This window comes from Falco punctatus (genome assembly GCF_963210335.1).
Source record: "Falco punctatus genome assembly, chromosome: 2".
Lineage (NCBI taxonomy): Eukaryota > Metazoa > Chordata > Aves > Falconiformes > Falconidae > Falco > Falco punctatus.
The window spans coordinates 3,346,256-3,359,128 of record NC_137581.1 but is presented as its reverse complement, the minus strand read 5'-3'; the positions used below and the strand labels follow the sequence as shown (position 1 = coordinate 3,359,128).

The window sequence follows — 12,873 nt, the reverse complement described above, 5'->3', positions numbered from 1 at the left end:
CAAGAGATTTCTATACATTTTTACAGATGGGGACAGATTGGTCTGTCCCATCTCCCATGGCATTAAACCAGATTCTTTGCAACAGAGTCATGGCTGGCCCAGTTGTTAAAAGGGGGGATTTTGCTACACCCCTGGACAAAGGATCAGGCCTCGACACCCTTTCCTAATATTTTTTCATATTCTAATCTAATTTTATCTTCTAATTTGGAGGAAACAAAAAGGATCTGCTTTTGAGAAGAACTTTGACATCGCACAAGGAAAAGCCCATTGGAAGCAAAGAGCATGTAGAGCTCCCCATATGCAGACAAGTAGCGATCCCCACCGAAATGCCCCCAAAAATGCTTCAATTTTTGACTGGGTTTTAGGGCAGGAGCAGATTCGAGCCTTGCTGAGCCAGCAGCATTTTCCTGTTGCTCTTGGGGATGCCTCTGCAATATGTACTTTTTGGCCCAGAGAGACGTGTCTATCAGTGTGTTTCACAAAAAAGTGGTATTTTCAGCTGTGGAGACCTTAAATCTGAGATTCAGAGGTGAAAGAGTGATTTATTTTTCTTCTCAGCCCCCTGAAGCATTCCCGTACCCATCCTTTTGAGTGAAACTGGCACCAGGACTTGTTCACTCCCCATTTGGCCACAGGGCCGTCTTCCAACAGTTGTAACGGCTTGTTGAAATGTGTATAAAAATGGAAAATTGCAAGAGCCTGTCTGAAGAAAGGGTCTTGCCCAACAACTCTTGGATAAGATCTCCAAAAGGGAGTCCAGAACAGAAATAAATCACCACTACAATACTGCTGAGTGAAAGGGGAATGGTCTCCTGCCTGCCCGTGTCCCTTGTTGATTTAGAGTTATCCACAAGTGAAATAAGGACTAAGGTAGCTTTTCTTATCATAACCGGGATAAAAACCTGCAAAAAATTGTACTGCCAGGTTGTGACAGCATAGACAGGTAGACAGAAAAATATGAAAGTGCTGGGACCATCATCTCTCCAGATCCATCATCTTTCTGTTGACCTAGACCCACCTTGTCGTACCTTTTGGGTCCAAATTCTCTGAATCCTGATCATCTTCTTGCTGTGTATGCTGCAGTGGGATCCCAGCCTGGAAGGTTGCATTGATAAAATAAATTATTAAAAAAAAATCCCAAACAAAAACCCACAAACACCTCCATGCTTAATGGAGTATTACAACTTGCAGGAGTAAAGACACAACCACCATAGCCCCAGGCTGAACAGCAGCGTGAACACATGACTTGCAGGTGCAAATTGTGACACCACATTTCCTGGGAGGAAGGAAAACTGAGCCCAGATCTGTGACAACACGACTGAGCCCCAGGACAGCCTCCGCCTTCACAGAACCTGAGCAGCGGCAGGGAACTGGCTGCCACCCACCTCCCATCTCACTTGTTTCACCAGTTCTTGTCCTGCAACTTTCTGTTTCCCCCTCCCCTGTTCAGCTCACTGAAAATCAGAAATAATAGAATACTTATTAATAATTATTATCAATAGAATAATCTATTAATATAATATTAATATAATAATCTATTTATAGAATAATTATTATTAATAGAATAATCTATTAATAGAATAATAGAAAATCCCGAATAATAGATATCCACAAAATAGTTATCCACAAAAAGGATACTTTTTGCCATCGAGAAGCCACACACGGCAGTGCTAGTTTGATGGATGGTTTTGGAAATGCCCAGTTTGTTTTGCTGGGTGCTTACATTGACACAGGAGTTACACGACCCCGTCTGTTATTAACCCACCTGTCGGGCACGGTTGTTCTTGAACAATAACATACTTTCAAATACACTACAATTACTTCACCTGAGCCTGAAAAACATTGGTTGTGGACAAAGTAACATGGGCAGGACCCAGTCTTCCTGCTCTCTACAGCCAAAACCAATTCACAATAGTTTTAGAGTCCTGTCCTTTATTTCTATTTTTTAGCAGCAACTGAATCTCACAGCAAAGCAGCAACGAACCCTTAAGCAGTCACAGTTTGTTTTGGGTTTTTTTAGTGCACATAACGAATTTTTAGGGCAATGCCTATCAAATCAAGCTTTTGAGAACACGCTTCTTTTTCCCTTCTCGCTTCTGTTCAGGAACTTGAGAACTGTTTGTGAGGCATGGGGCGGGTTTGCAGTACTTCGAGTCAGCCATTGGTGTACAGCTCTATAGCTTTGTTCCTACATGGTTATTTAGCAGCAGAAAATGTCCTATTTTCAAAGCATTAGTGTTCAGTGTCTTCACCCAGAGGCCAGGTGTCTGGATGCATGTATGAAACTGCCTGTATTTGGCATGTCAGGACATATGCACTCAAAGTCAGGCTTATCTGTCTTCAGACTTAAAAATGTAAAGTCATTTCCCTGCCTGTGGTTAACCTTCTGTTTATGGATTTTTAAAGTTTCCTCTTTCCAGGGAGTATTATTTTTAGTAGATTTTTGTTTTCAGGACTGATACAAGTCTTCAACAGAGAGGGTTTATAGCTGCCAGGTTTGTCCGTTAATCCAGGCACCTCTACAAAGACTGCGACAACAGCATCTGAAAAGACCCTTTTCTCCCCAGTTTCTTCTGAGCCCACTAAGAACATGATGGGTCTATCTCGGTGGTAGAGACCATAGCTTGGGTACCATGATCAGGTCCAGCTCACCATGTATTTCTTCTGATGCAGTGCGATGAATTCAGGCTGAAAATAAGGTCTGCTGTCATTGCAGCCCACTCGTGGTGCATGAGGAGCATCCTCATGGAGAGGGAAAACCTTGTGTTGAGCAGGAGAACGTTGCAAGCACATAAAGTCTGTGCTGCCAAGTTGTGGCTCACCAAAGACCTCTCACCAGACCATAGGGACCTCCATAAGGCTTCTGCTTTCATCCCTGCATCTTCCTCTGAGCCCCTCGCCAGGAAGGATGGAAGTCTTATCATCAGTAATGTAAATGACAAACCAGACGATAAGATCTGGGATTTAACAGGGAGTTTGAACCCCAGCCAGCCAGCCAGCAAGGTTTGCTTTGTCAAATTGCCAAGCAGGCAAAACAGTGACAAGACCCTTTCTCACTCCTGCAGCAGTTATTTTTCTACCTGCCATAAATGTGACTTTGGTCGTGCTTACTCTGCGTTGCGCATTGCCTGCGGTGCTTTCCGCTCTCCCTCCAAGGCCTTGTGTCCTCCTCCTTTGCCAGTTAATTCAGCCATGGGAGCCCAGGAACTGCTCACATGAGCCCAAAATGTAACCTGAGCCTGAAGGTGCCACTTGGGAGGCACTCGTAAAGAGCAATGCTGGCGAAATGTTCTCAGTCACCTGCATCTGCTTTGACGAAGGTCCATTCATCACCTCCTGAAGGGTATTTTTAGCATTTTGTACAGAGGCAGCAGAAAGTCATGGGAGGGTAAACCTCTCCCTCCATCGTTTTTCCTGCCTCAGGGGGAAGAGTTCGCAGTCCAGGTCATGTTTATGGAAGTGTGCTGTTGGTTCATACATCGCCCGAGTGATAGACCTGAATTTTGAGCTAAGGGAGATGTGTGTTCCCACTTCCCCACATGTCACCTGCTTCTCTACAGAGTCGCAAATAAACCCAAAAGCTGTGTAAGCCCTTGGTATGGAGAGGGAAACTGAGGCACAAGCTTGCTGGGGAACTAAGCTGTTGTGTCCTGGAGAAGCATCACAGAATTAGGTAGTGGTAGGAATTTCACGCTTGGTCCTTCACCTCATCAGCTTCAAAACTGGGGATTTCCTGCTTCCTGGCTGTGGCTTCTGGTGGGATCCTGCAGATCCTGTTCATTAATGTGGGCAGGGGAAATGTTTTGTCACCCCGAGTGAACAGCAGTGCCTGGGTTCTATTTTCTGTCCATGCTTTTGAGTTAGGTATTATGATTTTAGGAGCCCAGACTGGTCCTCTCCAATGCTCCATCCCCAGAGAAATCTTTCCCATATGGGCAGGAGCCAGCCACTTGCAGACATGCAGAATAAGTGTCAGGCAGGGTACCTCTGAACCCGTCAACAAACTTCATGGCCCATCCCTCCTTGCACGAATGACAACCACGGATCATATGCTTCCTCACTGGAGCATAACAGGACAATGAGTAACAGATGCATAAAGTCACTCTGGGCAAGGCCATCTGCATGGTCCAGTGACACCGGCTCATATTTTGCAAGGGTACAGAGCCAGAAAGAGCTGAGTGAGCAAGGAGTGATGCCTCCCTCCCCAGGATTGCTCAGCAGAGCCCATACTGAGATACCTGCAGACATCTGAGCACTACCATGGTCATTGCAGTGGTTGGCCTTTGCATCTGGGTCTAGATACACTTCATGTGGCCAAAGACTTGTCCCAGCCCCTACCCACAGCTTGATTTTCAGCCAAGTTGTGCTTTACACCCTCCCCTCCACAGACCTTGGTGTCATGCTGTTATCTCGCAGCTATTTATCAGGTTTGCCCTTCAAAGAATTTGCTTAGGAAGGGGATGTTTGCAAGGCAGAGCCTTGCAAAGCCTTTTCTCCAGGGGGATTTCTGCATGTAGTGTGGGCACCTCGGGCATGCATCAACACATCGCTGGGACTTTTCCATCTGGACATCCCCAGGAAAGAAACTGAGGAAGAACAAGCATTCAGCTGGTGTGGCAAAGCCTGCATTCATCCAGACTGTGTTAAAAGCAAATCTGACTGAAGAGCAGCCCACAGGTGCAAGGAAGGGAACAGCAGAGGGTCAGACCCAATGGGCATCCCACAGTTGTTCTGTCTCCCTGTAGGATGCTGATCCTGTATCCTGTCTGATGGCTCACCATATATTAGGTGCAGCCTGGGGTAGGAGCACCAACACTGCAAACACCCATCTCATATTCAGTATAGATACAGCCACTATTTTTGGCAGTACTGGGGCAAAGAGTATGTCTTCTGCAACTCACTGGTTAATGGTGGAATCAGTTATTTTCATAGCACTTGCTTTTTTGTTCGTGGAGTTAAGAGTTATTTAACATTACAGAGATTTTGAAATGTAGCCATTTCTTCTCTTTTAAGCTGCACTTACACCTCTTTTTTCACAAGTGGAAGCAAAGTTCAGGCCAAAACTGCAAGAGAGCCTTCACTGTGAGCTTTGTGCTGGAGGGCATTAAAACCAAAATAAAACTTACAAATAAATTAAAAAAAAAAAGCCTCACCCTCCCTTTTCCCCACCAGACAGATAGGAAGGTTTATGCAAGTCACTGAGCCAAGCCAGATTTTGGCTGTTGGCAGCAAGTCAGGTATAGCTGCCTAGCTACAGTCTAAAATTAGAGCACCTAAAAATTAACTGTATGGCTAAAGAACTTTGGTCCCTGTGCTGAATGAGCACTAGAGAATTAGTAATAGACAGTTAACCAGCTCCACTTTTAATCCAATTGCAAGTTTTTTCCAAAACAAGAATTGGCACACAGAAAAAAAAAAAGAAAAAAAAAGGTGGTTTTAGTTTTTTACTCAATTATGTTTGCTTCCTTCATTAAGAAGGGTGTGGGGGAATGAGACATGGGCAATTGGTTAAATATAATAGGGAAAAAAACAGTTTCCCCTTATTGAAAGGTGGGAGACTTCCATATTCTTTTAGGAAGCATCATGTTAATCTCCTGTTGTGCTTCTCAAAAAATAAGCATTTTCAGCTCCATCTCATGAAGAAGACTGCATTTTCCTAAAGGCTTCCCCATGAAGTTCTCAAACCTCTATATTTGCAACCAGACAGCCCTGGGACAGAGCCAGCTTCCAACCACAGGTGGGGAAACTGAGGCACGAAGCTTGGAAGGGTGACCATCCAAACCCAGACCATGCATTTACTGATGAAACCAAGGCAAGTGCTCCTCCTTGCCTCCCTGCCTCCATCCCAGCTCTCACACTGGGCAAATCCTCGGCAAAAGCCTCTTACATCCTCCATCCCCTGGGCTTGTCCAGGGCCACTGAAGAAGACTAATGCTATTAGCCAAGGCCATCCGTCCCCCCCTGACCTTCCAGCCAGGCCGACCTCTCGAGGGCTGTCCACTACCCTGGGCATGATGGCTCCGGCCCCAAATCCTGTGCAGGATCTTTCAGTCCCAAGACAATAAGGAAAAAGGAGATGAAAAAGGGAGAAATGGACCCTGCAAAACACCCTCAGTTTGCATGGACATAACCAAGAGTTGCCCCATGGGATCTGCCCATTTCTGGTGCTTTCCAGCCTCAAAGAATTTTACCAATTGTAGCAAACTTTCCCAAGCCCTTTGGGGACCATCCAGCAGCAGCACCCATGTGCAGAGAAAAGCAGAGCCTGGGGAAACCCTCCTTTTGCCCCAGACCCCTGCAATCCTTCCTTAGGGTTTCAGTGTCGCACAGAGCATGGAATGACCTCCACTGGGGGAACAGAGAAGAAGGCAAGATGCACCCCATCCTTGCACGGTAGCCTGATGAACAGAGACCATTTTTCTGCAGGGAAGAGAAGCAAATTAACTGCTGCTGTGTGGGTATTTGCTTTCTCAAGGCATAGCCATGACATATTCTGGGTAACTCTGCTCTGCAAGAAGAGGGTTTGGGTTGCTTCCTTAGATTGTCTCATTCCAGCTGATGGGTCTCTGCTCCATGTAAGCTGCTGCTTGTGTCTTCCCTTGGCTGGAGAAAAGCTGATGCTTCTTAGAAACTGGGTGGGTGCTTGCAGTCTTTCTAAGATGTAAGAAAGGGCTCCTTAGGATCGCAGACTGGGAGACATCGGTTTGCAGGCAACAGGTGTTGCTTTCATGTTAAGGCCATGCACATATCTACATCCAGGGATTTGTCTCAGTGGAAGGAGGGATGAAGACTACATGTGGATGACCCTAAGCATGTGGCTCTCAAAGGAAAAGAACAAGGAGATGTGCATGAGAATGCAGGGATCCCAGTCCTGAAATGCTGGAGCTGGAATTTCCTCCAGCTTGAGCTGCCCTGGCCCATCCTTGGTCTACAGGAGCAAGGCTTCTGTGAGCTGCTTTGCGATAGGGAAAAATGCAAGAGAATAAGTACATGGCATCTGCTGCACTGTTTTCCCCATTGCATGAGGTATGGGTCTACCCACAGGCTTAGGGACACACAGTCACCCGCCTGCCTGTGTTTTATGCATAGCTCAGAGGCCCAAGTTAGTCTGTCCAAGGTGCTCCTTGAGGTCTTGGACCAAATGGTTTCTGCTGATGAGGGGTAGGTAGACAACCAAGGGGGCTCAAGAGCATCACAGACCAAGCGAGTCTCCTTTCCAAGGATGCTGTTGCACACAGCACCAAGCATGCTGGAAGCCTGGCTAGGTGTGAGCATCAGGGCTTTGGTCTCCTTTGCTATGGCAAATTTCACCATTTCTACCAGAGATTTTACCTTTTTTCTGTATTTTCACAGGTTTTCCCACTTGGTTGAGTCTGACTGCACCTTCTATCACCAGCTACAAGGCAGAATTGTGATACTAACTGACTCATAACTTACTGTGTGATACTCACTGGACCATGGGTGAGAAGCTCCTGCGACACAAATCAGCAATAATGATCTTAAATTTACCAGGACATCCAAAAGAGGCCCCAGATCTGCTGCAGATGTCCATTTAGAAGCACTCACCTTTGAGGGAAACTGCAATCGGACCTGTGCTTGCTAGTTACACCTTGTAAACATATTTTTGCCTCCTTTCATCTTGTCCCAGAGCTCCCCTCCATGAATGCAGGAGAGCATCACTGTTGGTGGTCTGGGAGAAGGCACAAATGCTCTCGCCCTGAAGTGCCTCTGTCTATCAAAAGCCAAAGTTTTTGCTTCTTTGTGCTACAGAAACAGCTGAGGTTTAGGGGTTGTTTGCAAAGTTTCAGTTTGCTGTTTTAGAGCAAGCATGCTCACTAGCCACCAGTTTTATGTAAGTTCACTGATTAAAACAGAGGGTTATTTTAGCAAGGAAAGGAGTTATGTTTTCCATTACAAAACTGGAAATGCAGCTGCAAAGAGAAAAGCATAAAACCGCTACAGCAAAGACCTGGGACCTACTTGACATTTCTCCTCACACTCTTCCTGCTACTGGGATTTCTTCATAGGTACTCACTACTAAGGAGGCAGAAGACCCTGCTTGGCAGGGCTCTGCTACTAAAATGAATTTATCTCTGGGACCTTGGCCTTCGTACATGCTTGGATATTTTATATTAGCTCTTGAATTTCAAAACACATCTCCAGAATCCATGCATGGTTGAAAATGCTTCCCTTGATGAATGAAGAAGGATCTTGGAACAGAACTTCATCTCCTTCCCTTGGGAAGTCAGCTAATAAACCATCCTCACAACACTGCAAGTTGTACAAGGGACATCCCATAGGAGGTTGTCTTTTGATTGCTCCTGGCTCAGCTGATCTGACCAATAACCTGAGCCTTCCAGCAGTGTTAGAATAGCTTGCAGTTTCCATACTATGAAAATCACATCATCTCTCCAATACTTTTTGCAGTCCTGCAATTGCAGGGCTCTATGTAGAGATCACGTGTGATGAATCAATGGACTAGAGGTACCTCAGTCCCCCATGGTGTTAAATTCAGGGGGTTGCATCACAGCCAGATATAAAACAACTCAGAATTAACAAAATCTGCAGGGAAAAGGTACGAGCCTAGTTTCACAACTCCTGCGAGTCCCAGCAGAGTAGTTCCACAGATGTGTGTGGGCAGTAGGCACAGACAGATCCAGTCTTGCAACCCTTTACACACCCAGGGAGTCACGTTGACTGCAGCAAGACTGTTTCTGTAAATGCTCACTGTGTACTCCACAGCTGCAGGATCAGACCAGGAAATGCCGAGGAAGGGTGGTATTCATTGGTGGCATCTACAAGCTGAAGGGCAAAAACCTGATCTGGTCACTTTAGGTTGTCTTTACTCTTGACAGAGCCTCTAAGTGGCTCTTCATCTCATTCTGTAATGTTGGAGTGTCTGAGAAAGGTTTAGAGAATCACAGAATCACAGAATGGTTTGGGCTGGAAGGGACCTTCAAGACCATCCAGTCCCACCCCCCGCCAGGGGCAGGGCCCCCTCCCCCCAGCCCAGGCTGCTCCCAGCCCCGTCCAGCCTGGCCTTGAGCCCTGCCAGGGATGGGGCACCCACAGCTGCTCTGGGCAGCCTGGGCCAGCGCCTCGCCGCCCTCACGGGGAAGGGTTTCTTCCTCACGTCCAACCGAAATCTCCCCTCTCTCAGCTTAAAGCTTTCCTCCTTGTCCTATTGCTACAGGCCTTGCCCATTTCTATACATACTTATAGATTTATATAGAAAGAGAGAAAGAAGGATATCAATCTGGGAAGAAATAGGCCAAACAAGTTGAAATTACAATTATTTTAAAGCAAGCAAGTTGGAATTATTGATTATTTTAGAGGATGCAAGCTGAATTGCCAAATTCTTACTTAAAAATGGGAAGTAAAGAGGTGATGACAACCACATTTGACAGGTTTTTAGTGTTAAACTTGTTGCCTTTCTCGGAAAGTGTAAATGACACAGATAAAGCCAGAGTCCTCCCCATGTTAGCCCCATGGCTCAGGAGTCCCTGCAGCCTCATCTCTTCTTTCGGTGGTCATGTCTGTTAATCTCTGTTTCCCCTCTCGTTCCTTCTAAACCTGCCAATCTCTTTGGCATCAGCTCCCTTGTAAAAACACTTGCAATCCTGTTGTATCAGACCTCCTTGTGTCTGGGATGTCCACATCCTTCAGCCAAGGTCTGAGACGGGGTGGATTTCACATCTAGCTGGGACCATGTGTGCGGCGCAGAGGTCACTGCTGCCCCAGCACATGACACTGATGATGCCAGGACGTGCTGCTGGTTCTCCCTTCCCAAACTTTAGTGGTGGGCATGGCCAGAGTGGGAAGGAGAGGTGGCACAACAGTGCAACAAGGAAGAGTGTGAACACCTATATATCTCAGCCCAGATCTAGTCCCTCCTGCCAGTAGAAAGGACTTTTCTGCTAAAACATTTCCTTCTCCACCACCAGATCCTTCCTGCTCCATGCTGGCCATGACTTCCTTCTCCCTTACAGTCAGAAAATGCTCTCCTTCATGGTAACCCCCAAAGGCCATGTTCTCCAGCCTGACCCAGGCCTTTCTGCTGCTTCCCACCAGTCCCAGCAGACAGCTAGACCAGTATCCAGCCATAGAATGAACCACTAGTCCAGTTCACAGGCAGTAGCTCTCTTCTGGGATTCCCAGACCTTTCTGGAAGGTCTCAGGAACAGATACACAATACAAGTTTAAATAGATGGGCAACTGAGTGAAAGGTAAAGGCCTGTGAGACGTGTAAGATCATAAAGTCTGCGGATTTTCTGGTATCTCCCAGATATTTCCTTTCCCCTTTGCTCTGTTATGGGCATTTAAAATTTTGCTTGGCTATTTCTATTCTACTTCTCATTATTTGGGTAAGTTTTCAAGCTACCCGTTTAAGGTCATGTATATATGATGACTAGAAACAGAGAATTTAAATTGATACAGTTGTGCAAGGATTGCGCATACTGCACCCCAATTTTTAGGGATTGTTTTGATGCCAGATCATCTCTATTTGTTTTCATGTACTGCTCTTGGGAAGGGATTTAAGCTACTTTTTAAGAAAATCTACAAAAATAAGGGTGTTTCTTTGTTCACATGTTCCTGCATAGCCCAAGCAGCCAAGCGATGATCTGAGGCATCTGAGGAAGGAGCTGGTGTGTTTGCTTCAGGGTTTTGAAGAACATGCACGCTCACATAGGTTTTGGGTCAGCCTGATGGTCCATCAAACCATGTCCTGTCTCATGGTCAACAGCAGGTACTTATAAAACAGGGGAAGACTGGTCTTGCTGTAATTTTCTTCTTCAGGACAGCAGGAGATGGCATTTCAGGTGTTGCATTTAGGAGTCCAGTGGACTTACCTTCCACAATTTTTTTCTGATTCTTTTTGAACGTGCATGCTTTTGATCACCCCAGCTTCTGCTGACAGTGTGCTCTGGAAAAAGGGAAAACGAAGCAAACCATCTTTTGGTTTGCTCCAGAACTGTCTGCCCAAAGATTTTCATGGATGATCCCCATTTCCTGAGCTCCAAGAAACAATTGCTTCATCATCTTCTCTCCATTCAGGGTTTCGTAGACTGCTGCTGCCATTTCTTCCACCATATCTTTCCCAGGTTGAGAACTCCTACCATGTCCCTCCTTGTGTGAAAGAGATTTCTATCTCTGGTTATCCTTTTTTGTCTTCCTCAGAGCAGAACTTCACTCATTGTTTGAGTATTAACTCACATCATGAGTTTATTCAGTGGTACAGAGATGCTTTGTTTTTCATTCTTCGTTCCTTTCCTAAAAATTCATATCATCCTGTTTGCTTTTCTTAGCCAGTGCTAAGGAAAGAGCCAACCTTTTCAGAGGACTACCAACAAGGACTCCAATATCTCTTTCCCATGGGATGAAACAAATTTAAGGTCCAGATGTGTGAAAGTTTCTAACTTTGGAAATAGTATCAACTGTGAAGATGAAAGGTTTGAAAAATATCTTGTAAGGGAACTGGGCAAAAACATCCATGGGATTTATTGTAAAATACAAAGATATCACCTGGCCAGGAAGAGCCAGACTGGAAACTGCGGGGAGCTGGGGAACTGCTATGGAGGACATTTATGTTGTGTTTGTCTCGTTCTTCCTAGACGTTTGCTGTTGGTCACCAACAGAGATATGAAACTGAAGTAGCTGAACCTTTGCTCTGAGCCAAAAAAACTATTTTATCTTCTTAGCCTTTTGTTGGGAGGAGATTTGTGAGGACAGAGTTGAACCTGGAAATGCCCTGCATGTGCTGGAGAAGTAGCATTTGAGTCAACGTAGCCTACCCATACCTCACCAGTGTGGGGAGAAAAGAGATCTGGATCCCAGACACTTTCTGTATAGTCTTCAGAGAGCTGGATCCCAGGACAGAAGTTTGAGAGCCCTAAGACAGAGGCAAATCCTAGGGCCAAGAGCTGAAGAAATAAAGACAGCTGTTAAGTCCTCAAAGCCAGCTGCCTTCACTTCCCACACTGAGGGCTTGGATTCCAGACCTCAGTCCAGAAATAAATGTTTAATCTTCATTGAAAGCTTTAGTTTGGTAGGGAGGCCTCCTATCACCTCACTTTTTTTTGTATTGACCAGTGCAGGGTGGTATAAGCGATGAAACCTAGTAATGGGCAAAAACACTGGACAGTGGTGTCAGTAAGAAGGAAGAAGTATTGATCACTTCCTAGCAGGTCACACTAAAGCTGGCCTCACAAAAGATCTGCTGAAGCCTATTAACGAAGGCACATCCTGGGAGAAATCCTCTTAGAGCAATGGAGGTGAGAACGCAGATGATATTACTGTTCCCAGCACCGCAATCATAGCGGAACAGGGCTGGAAAGGGATATTGAGAGTTCAGCGGGGCCATGCCTTTTATCTCAAGGGAGGATCAAGTCCATCCATGTCATATGTCACCAGGCAGACATGGTGTTAACATGCTCTGAAAGACTCTCTGTGATGAAGATGCCACAACCTTTCCAGCCAATCTATTCTTAGCCCAGATCCTCCTGGCTGTGATTTGGTCCATTGCTTTTCCCCCCATCCAGTATGGGCACGAAAACAAGTTTATTTCCTTCTCTGTATCTGTCTTCATGTCTTCATATACCATGTCTTCTCAATCCACAGTTCTGCAGACAATTCTATCTTAATTTGGTCAATTGGGTCCAGCACAACCTCCATAATCATCTATACTAGTATAAGTGCTTGTGTGTACACACATACATATGTCTGTGCGTGTATGTATATTTTGATGATCATCTTGACTTCTGGAGCTGGACAATGCGGGGTTATTAGGACTGCCACAAGTCTGAAAGTGTTTCCAACATAAAAGAGCTGTTGGAAAATTTGTTGTGAAAGAAATATTGCCCCTTTTCCCATTTA

At 45.6% G+C, this 12,873-nt stretch overlaps 1 long non-coding RNA gene across 1 annotated transcript in view; it reads left to right on the top strand.

The window, feature by feature from the left end:
- The window catches only part of LOC308059227, a 13,564-nt gene extending 691 nt beyond the window's left edge, over positions 1-12,873 (top strand). The window contains exon 2 of the long non-coding RNA XR_013926178.1: positions 7,354-12,873. This is a non-coding gene — a long non-coding RNA (uncharacterized lncRNA). The remainder of the gene's footprint in view (positions 1-7,353) is intronic.